The following is a 14,921-nucleotide window of genomic DNA, read 5'->3' on the forward strand; positions in this document are numbered from 1 at the left end:
AGTAGATAGAAGAAGAGGGAGAAAGAGAAAGGAACAGAGGAAAAGGGAAAAGAAAGGCAAAGGAAAAGTAGAAGAGGAATTTTTGTCTTTCTTAGGGGAGGAGTGGCAGGGAGGTGGGTAACAAAGGACTATCTCTGCATAGGGAAGAATCAGATTTGTCCCATAGGCAAATAGTAGTTTACAATGGTAAAATGGGAAACTCCATATTAGTATGAGGTATTTAATTTTGTTTTGTTTTGATGGCATCATTTCTCTGTGTTGAGCTGGCTGTCTTGGAACTCCCTTTGGAGATTAGTCTGGCCTCAAACCCAGATAAAGGCATTCCTCTGTCTCTGGAGTACTGGGATCAAAGGCTTGCACCACTGTTGCCTGGCTGAGGTTTTATATTTTAATTGGGCATATTAATTAAAGCCAAAAGGGATTTCGAATATTGGACATGAACACCTTTATGGATGGAACTTGGTAGTCAGGCTCAGGGGATGGAATTGGCCAAATAAGAGAATGGTCCTTGGGTGCTAGCTTGAGGAATGCCATCTAATCGGTTTTTAGCTAGGCAGAAGAATTGGGAAGAGGAGTAAATTTTTGTGAATTAACTTCACTATTGAAAATATAAAACAAAAACAGTGGTTAGAACAAGCAATATAATGTAAAACCCTGGACCAACAGGAGCCTAGACTCACTCTGTAGGTGTACATAGCTACTGTGAAGTTAATGTAGATATAGTCTATGATGACTCTCAGATGATAGATATAACATTTCTTATCACAAAATTATGTTAATTATGAGGAACTAGAAATAAACTAAAAATTTCAACAATATTTAGCTGCAAATGATATGGGGCTGTGCTGATATTTCAGCAACATGTTTTATACCAAGAAACCATGATGTTCAGGTAGTTATAAAACTAGTTCCCAATTAGAGTAGTCCTTAATGATCAAGGTGGAATGCTAGGACAAAAGTGGCAGCCAACTTTAAGCAACATGTTATTCCTATGAGCAGTGAGTACATAGATTCATATATGTGCTGATATGAAAATTTGCTCACACAAGGACACTGAGTGGCATCCATCTTTATCATTGGCTTTATTTAATGATTGCTTGAAAGTCAATGCTCATGAAATATTTCACATTTTTTGTGCCAACCAATTCTGTTCATTTTCTATTAATGTTGCAAAGTAACTGCCTTACTAAAATGATATTTGTCATATGTAGTATAAACACAAATCTGTAACAAGAAAATGATGGTCTTGTATGATATTTTAACTAGGGAAGGTGGATTTGACCTGTCTCTGATAATTTTTATTCTTTCGCAGTTTTATTTGGAATAGTTCCAAGCTAGAAATAGGCACAGGAATCTCTAAGTAATAGTGAGTATAGTAAAAGATAGTGTTCTCTGACATGTTTATAAGCTACTTTATATATCATTAAAGGGCTAATAGACAAAGGGAATTCTCATTATTGCTGAAGAACAATTTTGGTGCAGTTCTTTTTTTCTGAATGTTAGATCTGCTTTCTCATTCAGCTAGCAAGGTGACGTATGCACTGTGAAGAAACTGAGTGATAGGAGCCAGATTCACTGGAATTGTCTACAGAGAAAAAGGCTTTGGTTTGCTTTTCTATGATAAAAACATAAATTTTGACTCATGTAGATATGTAGACTTTTTTCCACCATACTTAGTGATGGTATTGACAATCAGACCTAGGGCTTTAGACATAATAAATGAGTGTTCTACCACTGACTTATCTTCCCATTCCTCTATTGACTTTTTTGACATCTTCATACATGTGTAATTTACATTCTGATTATTATAACCTTCTTTCTCTAATCTCCGTTTAACTCCCGTTTTCATACTTCTGAGACAGAATCTTACCATATTACTGATGCAGCCTTTACAGTTATGATTATAGCCCTCTACAAGCAAACTCAACATGCTTAATATTTTATGGAATAACTTGATATACTTTGAGAAGTGTGTAAACATGACAAAAGCAATATTTTTATGATGACAAAAATCTAACTCTCAAAAATAGAATTTTATAAATGTCATTTTCCCAGTAAATAAAAATCTAATAAATGCTTTAATGTCTTCTTGTCAATTACATTGATCAGAAAAAAATGGCAAACTTTAAATCACTACTTCTACAGAAATATTTTCCAATAAGCCCTACCAAGGTGAACACAAGATCAGATAATTTAAAAGAACAATCACAAACATGATTGTGGAATTCAAAGAATTTAAAGACGACATGAACAAACACCTCAATGAACATAAACAGAGCATGCAAGAGACCATAAAAAGATAGATAAATGAAATGACAAATTCAGGATTTAAAAATTGAATTCAATAAATAGATACAAAGCCTCAAGTTTAAATGAAGAGGGAACTGAATAGTTAGGGTAAAGCTTCATCCAAAGAACGAATCAAAGTAGAAGATGAGATATCAAGGTTTCAAGATAAAGGAATGGAACTGTACTGTTCAACCAAAGAACATGACTAATTTAAAAACAAATACAAGTAAAAAGCAGAAACTTTGTACCATACAAAAAGGTATAATATGTAAATTATAGTCATGTAAAAGGAGAATTCCAGGTAAATGTTATACACTAGATCATTATTAACATAATCTTGACAAGAAAAATAGATTCATCAAATTAAGGAAAGAAACACACAGAACACTCAGAAGACAGGACTGGAAACAAAAATTCCTTTGACTGTAGTGAAAATACTAATCATAAAGAATAAATAGAGGCTATTAGGAGATGCAAGAAAGAAACCACAAGTTACATATTAATGAAACCCTTCAAGTACTGGAGGTCAGGCCTCTATCCCCACCTTCGCAAGATTAGAATTGCCACAACTCTTCTATACTTAGAGAAGGGAGGAGATGTCAGGGGCAGCCCTGCTTACACACTGAAGTCCTAAATCAGCCATAGGCCTAAAATCAGCAATAGGCCTGTCATACATGTATACTAACACCAAGTCTTGGGTTTCAGTGGAAAAACATTGAAACAGATGGCTATAAACTATTGTAAACAGACAGCTTTTGTGGAAATTTACCAGCCTGAGTAGTCATAGACCTTGTAAATATGTAGCCTTGGTGGATAATTCCAACTTAGATAAGGAGAAGTGAATTATAGACAGAGTCATAGTGACCTGTCCCCTGAACCTTCACCCAGCTGATTCCCGGTTCTGAAAGATATATGTATTCCCCCTGAACACCCACACTCCATTGTCATCCCCTTCCCCACATCCTGCCTTTCTGTGTTTATAACCCCTGTGTGAATGAATTACGATTTGAGAAAAAATAAATTATTTAAAAAAATAGCTGACTGACTTCTCAATGGAAACTTTAAAAGCCAGGAAAGCCTAAAGCAATGAATTTCAAGCCCTAAAACACCACAGATGTTAAAGCAAGACTACTTTATTAAGGAAAACTATCTGCCACAGTTTAAAAAGAAATAACATTTTTTCCATGCTATTAATAGGCTGAAAAAACATCAAGTCCACTAAAAAAGCCCTACAGAGAATGCTGGAGGCATAATTGAACAAACTAAAATTAACCATAGGAGATATGAAGAGCATTTAATTCTGATCACAGTAAAGATTAACCAAAATTACATTATACTCTTTTACATATATACAACATATTCTGGCTTTAAACTTCAAGATACAAATTATCCTGAGATCAGCAATAGGTGTTTTCCATATCCTATTATCTTCATCCAATAGGCAAATCATTTGAACAAAATATAACCATTAAAATTAAACAGCATAAAACATCAAAGGGACATAACAAATATCTAAACATATGTAACCTAAACAATATAAGATATACATTCTATTTAGCAGCCTATGAGGAGTTCTCTAACATAGACCACATATTGAGACACAAAATACACTTCTACAAATACAGAAAAATAACTTTGTTATTCTATCTGACCAAAATAAAGCTTAAAATCAGCAAGATGAGGACCTGGCAGAAGACACCTGGCTGAAGACACCAGAGACAAGCCAGCTGCTGAGTGGCTGCAGTACTTCCCCCAGTTCTTACTCTTGCTCTCTTTCAATGAGTGTGTGTGTGTGTGTGTGTGTGTGTGTGTGTGTCTGTGTCTGTGTCTGTGTTTGTGTATCTGTGTATGTTTGTGCCTGTGTGTGCTGAAGACCTCCAGAAACAGGCAAACTCAGAAGATACCTTAAGATATACCATCTACCATAGCACAGCAGGCCACAATTAACCCAAAGGGGACATTATGATAAGCGAGTATGTGGTGGAGAAATGGGAGGAAAAGAGAAAGGCTCATTGTGCTTATTAAAAGATATGTAGAACTGGCTATGAAAGGGTGTTGAGGATCAGCCTGAGGCCATAGCTAAGGCAGGCCCATGCTGCTTCTAAGGTACATGTCTGAGTACATGGCCCTGAAGCAGCAAGAGTTTGTACCAATGTCCATGGTCCATGCTACCACCAAAGGTTATGTGGACATCCCTGATTTGGGCTGCCTCCTGGAGCCTTCTCAATGTTAGAGAGCTGTGCAGACTTGACCCCATCCCTCAATGGCTACAGTGACAGTTAGGACAGCTGGCATTTCACATTGCCTGGGTAGCACAGTAGAGATGGCCTTGGTGGAGAGAGCAATCCTTGAATTTGTGAGAGCTGGAGAACTGGCCTTGACACTAGCCAGGGCAGAGCTGGAGAGATGGCCCTGGTGGCATGGGTGCAGGAGAGCTGAATCCAACAGCATCATCATGGGAGAGCCAGTCCACCCTCTGACCTGAATGCGACAAGCAGGAGAGCTGGCACCACACTTTGTCTGGGCAAAGTGGTAAAGTTGGCCCTGTTGGAGCAGGCATAGGTGTGTTGGTGGGTTAAATAACACAGGTACTACCCAGGTCAGTTCCAGAATTTTGAGTCAGCCCACCCCAACATTTACCTTATCTAGGAACTGCTGGAGTACATGAAGGGACCGGTTTTGTAGAATGAAAACTGCAAGAACTCTACAACACAGGATAACCACAAGATATCTTATAGGATCCTCAGTGAGGAGCTAGTAATGACAGTGTAGCAGAACCCAGAGCCCTTAAACCACACCAGTGACTCATTGCAATGAAGATTTGCTAGTGAAGCTGTTTGGTCTAAAGGGTGTAATGTGTGACACATCATGACACAACACAGATTTCACAGTGAGATATTTTTATGTTATGTTATGTTATTTTTTCTGGTTTGTTGTTCTTATTATTTTTTTTCATTAATTTTGGGAGAGAGGTTGCAAGGGTAGAGGGCAGAGGGCAGAGATGAAGGGACAGGAGATGAATGGGACGAAGTTCACAAAGAATAAAAAGTTTCTCAAATCAACAGCAAAATAATCTGTTGTAATTTCACATATCCATGGTGATTAAACATCACATTAATAGGTAAAAAAGACTTTAGGAAAGATACAAAAATTCCTAAAATTAAATGAAAATGAAAGTCCAACAAAATAAAACGTCCAGGACACATTAAAACTAGTCTTAAGGAAATTTATAGCTCTAGAGATTACATTAAAAAAAAAAAACTATGACAAAGCCAAAGTAAACAAGTATTGGAAAAACAGGAACAAACCAAATCCAAGGCTAGTAAGTGGCAAAAAATAATAAAAATTAATTAAATAGATATAAGTAAAACATTTCAAAGCTTGATAAATATAAGAGCTGACTCATTAAAGGATAAACAAGGTAATCAGATAATTAGGCCAATTGACTAAGAATAAGAAGAGAAAAGAGACTCAAAGATTAACAGGAAACATTAGAACAGAACATTCAGAACACTATAAGGAAATGCTTTTAAAACTTATACTCCATTAAATTATAAAATCTAAAATGGATGAATTTCCAGAAACAGGATCAAAGTAAATTCAAGATAAATGCACAACAATTAAAAAGCCTTCTGACTAAAATCTCCCAGAGTAGATTCACAGTAGACTTTCAAACAAAAACTAAAACTTTTGTAATGGTTTGAATAAAAATGCCTCCTACCACATATGTTTGAATGTTTGTCTCCCAGTTAGTGGAACTATTTGAGAAGGACTTGGAGATATGGCCTTCTTGAAAGAGATATATCTATATGGGTGGGATTTGAGGTTTTAAGTTTTATGATGCTAGTAGGAGGCCCAGTATTTCCCTCACTTTGCTTTCTAATTTTGGGTCAGATGTGAGCTCTCAGCTAGTGCTCCAGCACCATTCCTCCCTGCCAGTCAACCAACCATGCTTCCATCTGTGATGATTATGGAGTAACCCTATAAAACTGTTAGCAATTCCCCAATTAAATGCTGTTCATTATACTGTGTCTCTTCATAGAGATAGAACAGTGACTAACGCAACATCTTAAATTATTTTTAAAAGATAGAATCAGAGGGAAGATTTCTAACTCTTAATACCAAAACAAGGTAAAAACAGCAGCAACAAAAAGATAACCAAAATCAATATCTCAGATGAACATAGATTCCAATGTCCTCAAGTGTTACTCGCAAATTGAAAACAAGTGTACATATATAAAAAAAAGTCATACACAACAGTATTAAGTTGGTATTATCTCAGAGATCAAGGGAAGTTCAACATAAGTAAATGTATAAATCACATAAATAGACTTAAGAAAAAATTGACATTCCTATCTCAATAGTTGCAGAAAAGCCCTTTGATAAAACCTAACACGCTTTCATGGAAAAACACAAGATAGAATAGACTGGAGGGAATACACTTCAATACAATAAGGGACATACATAATAGATCCATAGCCAGTATTATCCTAAACTGAAAACAACTTGATGTAATCCCATTAAAATTAAGAACAAAGTAGGGCTGTATACTATTCCATTTCTTTTTAATATGATATTTTAATGCAAAATTAGACAAAATTAAACTAATATTTTTATGAATTACAATGTTTGTGTATGAATTTGTATCATTTCCAAAAGGTAAAAATTCAGTTTTGATCCCTTAAATAAACAACATTTAAACTGATGTTTCACGTTTGTAGGAAAAGTATTGCCTCCTGTTAGGGACACCTCCAATGTAAAGGATGAAGCTTGTATTATATACTAAAAGTTATATTAGGAATGATAATTCAGATAAACCTAACTTTCAGTATAGCATTTACATATGTGATTCTGTAAACATAAAATGACATACTATTTGGAAATTAGCTCAATACTTAAGCCATTCATTATCTACATTATTTTCTCAAGCTTAAAGTACTTAAATCTAGTCCACCTCTTAGCATACCCTTTAAAACCTCTAAGCTTACTATTGAGGAGTTCATTTTTCATATCCCATTTTCTCCCTACTCAGAGACTAGCCCATGGACCAGTTCCTATCTATCCATCTTGGTGAAAGGTACTCTGCTTCTGCAGTTCTGCAGCTACTCTACCTGACTGAATCCTTTCAGGCTGGCTTCTGTAGCCTCCAGTTAGTTAACACCTCAAAGTAACACAGCAGGAGGTTAGGTAAAGCCTCAGCAGACAACTGCACATCTCTAAGTTGAAGTCTATAAGAGAAAAGGGGAGGGGGACTTATCTCTGCCCATTGTTCTCAGTACTTGAAAGACTCTCAGATCATATGCATATGTTCACATGGGGGGAAAAACCTCATTGCAGGTCTGCACATAAATTCTGTTATATATTGAAAAAGAGATTACAACAGAGAATGCCTACATGCGTATACAGTAGGAGCAATTAACTGGCTTAACTTTCACAATTTGTTACTATCGTGCAGGACCATGGCAAAGTTTTAAACTATAACTAAACCATCTTTGAAGTTCTAACAAACTCAGTCAATATCTTATCTCCTGATTTTGCACCTGGGGTCCTGTCATGAATATCTTCTTTATGACCTTCAGTTAATGGTTTCTGTAACCCCCTGGAATGTGCCCTGAGTTTTAGAAGTCTGCTGTTACATCAGAAACAATTAAGCAGTCCTGTTATAAAAGAAACTCAAATGTCTCTGTGAGTGTTGCCATTTGGAAACAATGACAACCATTCCATGCTAGATGTTTCTGTAGAATAAATGCTCTTTCTCCTTGCATACTATTTGAGTCTGTGGTCTTCCTTCAGCAGTTTTTGGACCCTTGCATTATGAAAATGAATGTGGTATCCATTTACAGACACCTACACCTAAATAAAACGGTTAAGTAAAGCAACGAAATATGTCATATGTCATGGCTCCTTTTGATAATCTGATCCTCTCCTCAGGAGGGAAAAACAGATATGCAATATACCTTTTACATATAATTTCAAGGTCCTTGGAACTCTTAGTCCCAGGTCAAAACTCTTGATCATATGGATAAAATTCTTGATTATGAATCAACAGATTGGAGCTTGCATTTCTCTTTTAAGCTGATGAACTTTGGTAAATTGTGTATTTTTATGAATTAAAAATTTCAAGTATAAATATTTCTAATAATAACAGCATTTTGCTCTCATCATAGAATATACCTATATTATCTGTAGTCTTATTGCCATATAAGCCCAAGATGAGGTTGTTTTGAGGGTCAAGTGTAGTCTTTATATTGCATGTAATAAATAATTCTGGCTTTGTTTGTCGACATAGATGCTCATCTCTTTCTAGTCTTGAAGAAAAACACCATGGCATGCTGGTTTTTAAGTCTTTTTATTCTTAGAGAGAACTTTCTATGACTAACTTTTAAAAACACACTGTTTGGGTATCTCATTGATGTGTAAGTATTTACTAGCAGACATATTCTTATGTCATTAACTGCTTCCTAGTTTTCCTTTTCAGGGAAAAAAAAAAAGCAATGCTAAAAGTAACTTACCGGATAGGACCCTAGTCAAAGGTTTTGTTTTTCTCACTAAAAAGTAATAGACTTTATCGAAAGTTGATAGGATATGGTTGCAGTTATGGAATTTCAAACTGATGTCAGACTTTAGCCTAACTTGAAATTATTTCAGTTGAATTTACCTTCTACATTTATTCACAATTTTTCTATTTATCTGAATCTCAGCCATTGAATGTGACTTAGTACATCTCTAGAGCCACTCTGTGGTACTATTAGATAGCTCTCTTACCAAGTTCACCATCTTACCCATGTATTTTTTACTCACTGATTTATGGGAAATAGTGATGAAAATAAAATATGTTAATGCAACAGCCAATAACTGGGAATAATGCAATTGGCAGAGGTTAGTGTAAATGGAGAATGGTTAGTGTAGGAGATGAATTAAGAGTTGGCTATGCTAAGTGGTCATTTTGGGATAATGAGCTATCAATGACTGTAAATGGGAGTTTTGAATGTTGCAATCATTTTAACAAGCCATTAACAAACCCCAAGTGTAGTAAAAGTTATTGGTAGACATGAAACTGTGGTTTACAGGCACATGGGAATGACTCAGCCTTCCTCTGTGGTGCCTGAAATGCTACAGGCACAATGGCAAGCTGCCTGATTGCTGTTGAATCTTCCTGTATTTCATTTCAAATGCAGATATCAAAGCACAAAGCAAAGTCTATATTTCACAAATATATTTCACAAGACTTCCTCTCCATGAAATGCTGCCAGCATTTGTTTTTCTCTCCAGTTATTACCTCCAAATATGGCATTTGTATTATTCTTTTGCTCTATGATGGCAGAAGAAAACAATGTTCTGATGATTTTTTTCCCTGCCTTCTAGTATTTATCTGAACTTTGAAGTATATGCTGCTCAAAACGGGATATTCTGTGTGTTTCAGGGGGTGGGGCTGGGGTGGAAGGAGATGTAGTGCTTAGGTAGTAGTATCAGTATTTGGAATCTCAAGATTTATTAAAGACATTATTTTGTTGGAAACTTTAAATTTAAGAGTGGATACCCAATGCAACTAATGTGCTTCATGCCTGTAGTTACATTATAGTCTGCTTTTCCTGTTCCATGGGTCATATTAGCTTAACTCTGGTACCATTTGCTCTATATCTATGTTTCTTACTTAGAGTAATAATTCTTACTTATTAGTAATATTCAGCAGAAAACAAATCAATGAATATTTGTGGAATAAGATATACTGAACTTTTCCAACTAAAAACAAATTTTGAGAACTAAGAATACTGATATATATAACAGTGTTATAATTATATTTATAATCTGGATTTCAAAACAGGATGTTGAATGTTGTAAAATACTTTTGTATAATAATATGTAAATAAATAAATGTTGCTTTTCTAAGAATATGCCCTGCTTCTGTAATTTTAAGACACCATTATGATGTTCAGTGTTTATGGAATTTTCCAGTAGCCATAGGCATTTTTCTGTAGTCCTAACCTGGTAGAAAGATGATGCTATAGTAAAAATAAGGCTTTGTAGAAAATAAACTTTCTTTAGCTACATCTTCTAATATTCCACCTTTTATTGATGGTCATTTTCCTTCTGAAGAGAATATATTTTATACTCATTTCAACACCTTCAACCTCTCCTACTTTGACCCTTTGTATTTCTTGCCTGCACATTGATATGTGCTGCCCACCCCATGCATTGTCTGTGTACTTTGAGCTTTCTCTCTCTTTTTATTGGAGCTGTTCACTGACTTCTGAACATTGTCTCATTTATTTTGACTTGTCTCAACAATTGTCCTCTCAGGAAAACACAGCAAATGTTTTATTTCATATGTGCATAGATATTAGATGTACTTTTTAATTCAAGAAATTTTTAAAACTTTATTTTGCAACATGGTAGATAAGTCTACTTCTAGGAAACCTCATTAATGTTCTACTTTTCCTATTTAGTCTTATGAGAGTGATTTCTTGATTTCACCTCCCCTTTTGGTTCAAAGAGACTATGGAAAACCTCCTTGATTTCAAAACATGTTGCAGTAAAATAAGTATAATGAATAAAAAATGTTCAAGAGTAGGCCTGATACAGATAGGGAATTTTTCTGTTCCTGAGGTTTTTAAACAATTATAAGAACAATGTTGTTTCACAAGTTAGAATTCTTAAGAGCATCAAGTCCTGAAATGAAGTAGTAATTGTCACTAGTAAGTGATATATTAAAAGCAAGTGAAAGTTTCTAAAGTGCCTTGATGTATAAAATAATGGAGTATGGTATTAGTGTAAAAAGGAAATTTGCTGAAATTATGTTACTTTAATTCCATCTTAGAAAAAGCTGTCATGGCTGAATAAGTAATATTGTCTCTTGTTCTTTCTAAAAATAAATATGACTTTTTCCCCCAAAACTCTTAATGTGATATAACAAAGATGCTCATCTAACAGAAGTGGCCAGTGACATTTCGTCTGCTAACGCAGCAGAATATCATGATGGGATTTTAATAGGGAATGAATATATTGAAAACATCACTAAGTGTATAAAATTATGTGTCTTTCTAAAGAAGCATACTTCAAATGTAAAGGTTAAGGGAAAAAGAACATATTACTGGTAGGATCATTTTTTAAAATTATCTTTCAGATAGATACTTTGATGATTCAATGTGCATGGACAATGAAAGAATTTCTCTGGAAATCCTAAGCCTAAAATTGCAAGGGAACACTTCAGTTCCCTTGATAATACTGTCAACAGCAACCCTGACATTTTCTGGCATGTTAATAGATAAGCAGAGTTCTATGTCTTTCTTTCCATGTAGCTTATGCCAATGTTATGACACGTACTTTATTCTTTGAATATTTTCTTTTTTCTCTAACTTTCTTTAAGCATATTTTTGTCATTGTTATAATAGAAAGGGAACTGCTGGAACCCAGGGACAGAAGTATCCCTGTGGTGTTATACTATCTCTGAAGTAAATGTCAAAAGAGACCCTGAGCTCTTGCTTTTATACAAGTAAAATTGCCCCAGAATATTTTTTGGGAAATGCACACCATATTTGTGAATTTGTCAGCCTTGTTCCAAACCTTTCTCTAATTCTATGTTCATTTTTTTTTTTTTTTGCCTGAAGTATGGCACTAGCTTTTGTTCTGTATCAAAGGAGAAAAATATGTTGGCCAATTGCTGCAAATAATTCTCCAAGAACATGCAATAACTTTATCAAGTCATGTACCAGATCAACCTCCTGAAATACCATAGAATTATCATACACTTTTGGCTCCATGGAAGGTCCAACTAAAACCTATATTTGTCAAGACTCCCCCAAAAGTTGCTTTAGTGTACAAGTCCAAGAATATTATATCATCCATCCACTTTGACTCATATATGCTACATCTTAGAGTTGTTGTTCCAATTAGCTACTAGTCTCATGGCTAAATAGTTTTGTTTTCAATAATTACCACCATAGAATAATATCATAACCTAGTATGTGGTGTGGTAGATAGTCCTAGAGCAAATAAGTCACATTAAGCAATAACTGGAACTATTTGGTATATTTGATTTGAAATTATTTACCTAAATCTCTGTTCTATGGCTTGAGTGTCATATCTTCTAGAATATTTGACTTTGAAGAAATTTGACAAGTCCATATGTTGTAATTGTGAGTTATAGAAAAATATCAATCAGTTTACAGTATTATCCTTTCAGCCAGGCTGTTATGAGATTTATGAAGGCAAAGATTACAACCTGTAAGTTTGTGTGTGTGTGTGTGTGTGTTTTGTGTATGTGAGGGACTCCACATACACATAATTATAGCATGTTGAAGCCAGAAAACATTGATATTCTTCCTTCATTGTTATTTACCATAGTTTTTTGAGATTGGCTCTTTCTCTGATGCTGAAATTGCCTTTCAGCTGAAATGTCTAGCTGGTGAGCTTCAAGGGTTTCTTCCCCTTTCAACCTGGGGTTACCAACATAGCTAGTTAAGCTCAACTTCTACACTAGGGCTGACATTGTGAACTTACGTCTTCTAGCTTTCACAGAAAACACTGTTACCCAATAAGCCATGTCTTACTCATTAATCTTTACACTTTTAAGAGTGTTTTGGTGAATCTAGATATGTTGCTTCAAATGTCTAAATATCAGTGTATGCTGCAGATAATTAAAAAGTATCTCTAAGTATACAAGAGAGTTGTTTACAGTGAATTTAATCTCTAGACATAACTTCTAGAAATTCAATTCCATTTTAGTTATATTTATTTTACACCTACTAAGTAGAATAAAAATTAAAGTCTTCAAGAAGCAATGCCTTCAGGGTGAACAATGAGTTCTCCAGTTCCTTAGATTTAAAGTCTATGAATTTGCCACTGAGAAGGGTGGGCTTGGCCAAATTGTGGAGCAGCAGAGATGTGATAGCATCTAAGCACTGATAATGCTTACAAATACCTTGTTGGTATTTATTAATTCACTTGAGTTTGTACTTAGGGACCACATTCAAAGGCAGAAGGCTGAAGAAGTCCTTTCTGATCCTTAGAGGCATGATTTGTTTTGTGAGATTTAAAATAAATGATAATCATGTTGACTCACTGATCAGATTTCGTAGAATTTTTTATAAAATGCTTTAATTCTCTTTAGTATTAAAACAATTAAACATGTCCTTATATAAGAAACCTTGTATTTATCTCATATTTTAGAGGAAAAATATATTATCAACTTCAGAATACAATGAGAACATGACTGATGTGCAGAAACTCCAGTTCCTTGAAGAAGATCTCACTTATTTGACAGGTCCCTTAATTAAGCAAGTATAAATGTATGTACCCTTCTCCAATCAACTCCAGGATGACTTTCCCATGCCTCTCATTATCTTTCCTGCTAGAAAGAATGGAAGCTTCAGGTAGTTAAGTTTTGTGCTCACGGTATATTTTCCAAGAGGTTACCACAATTTTGAGGTGTTATAAAATTAAGGGAGATTCCCCACTATACCACAAGAACACTTGCTCAACTCCATTCATAGCAGCTTTATTTGTAATAGCCAAAAACTACAAACATCCTAGATGTCCTTCAACTGAAAAATACATAAGGAAAATGTGGCACATCTATGCAATGGAATGCAATTCAGCTACTAAAAACAAAGACATTGTGAAAATTACAGAGAGCTGGATGGAACTAGAAAATATCATCCTATGTGTGCTAATCCTGACCCAGAAAGGCACGCATGGTATGGATTCACTTATAAGTGAACATTTGCTGTAAAGTACAGGATAACCATGCTACAGTCCACAGTTCTAAGAAACTAGTTAGGAGGGCCCAAGGGAGGATGCTCGAATCTCACACGAAAAATAAAATAGATATCAGAAGTGAAAGGAAGATGGGAAATGAGAGGGAGAGGGGTCAAAATGGAAAGTGGGGATGGGGGTCAGGTGCCAAATAGGGAGCAGGAGAGGGCTGAGAGTGAGAATGGAGATCAGTGGGGGACATCTCTGAGACTAGCCAGAGACCTGGGGTGTGAGAGCCTGCTGGGAGTCTATGGGAGCATAACTGAGACTCTTAGCAGCTGGGGTTATGGAGACTGAAGTGACCACTTCCTCTAGCCAGGCAGGACTTCCAATGGAGTGACGTAGACAACAACTCACTGACAAAAACTTTGATCCAAAATGTGTTATGCCTATAAGCTGCACAGAGTTAAAGACAGAGTTGGATTAGAAGAAACAGCCAACCAGCGACTGGCCCAACTTGAGACACATTCCATGAGAAACAGTCAACCCTGATACTGTTGATAATACTTTGCAATGCTTGCAGACAGGAGGCTAGAATGACTGTTGCCCTGAGAGGCTTCATCCTGCAGGGGATGAAAACAGATGCAGAGACCCACAGACAAACATCAGGCAGAGCTTGAGTAGTCTTGTGGAGGGGGTGGGATAGGACTGAGTGAGACAGAAGGGTCAAGGACACCATAAGACATATAGAGTCAACTCACCTGGGTCCATGTGTACTCACTGAGCCTGAACCACCAAACAAAGAACATGAAATGTCTAGAATTGGGCACTCTACACATTGGTAGCAGATATGCAGCTTGGTATTCATTCATGAGGGCCCCCTAACAATTGGAGGGGGGCTGTCTCTAACTTTATTTTCTGCTATGGATCCTTTCCCC

General features: G+C 35.7%; 1 pseudogene; it reads left to right on the forward strand.

Moving 5' to 3' along the window:
• Positions 1-4,399: 4,399 nt before the first annotated feature.
• The window catches only part of LOC114610136, a 132,913-nt pseudogene continuing 122,391 nt past the window's right edge, over positions 4,400-14,921 (forward strand).

This window comes from Grammomys surdaster, unplaced genomic scaffold, assembly GCF_004785775.1.
Source record: "Grammomys surdaster isolate TR1022 unplaced genomic scaffold, NIH_TR_1.0 126029, whole genome shotgun sequence".
Lineage (NCBI taxonomy): Eukaryota > Metazoa > Chordata > Mammalia > Rodentia > Muridae > Grammomys > Grammomys surdaster.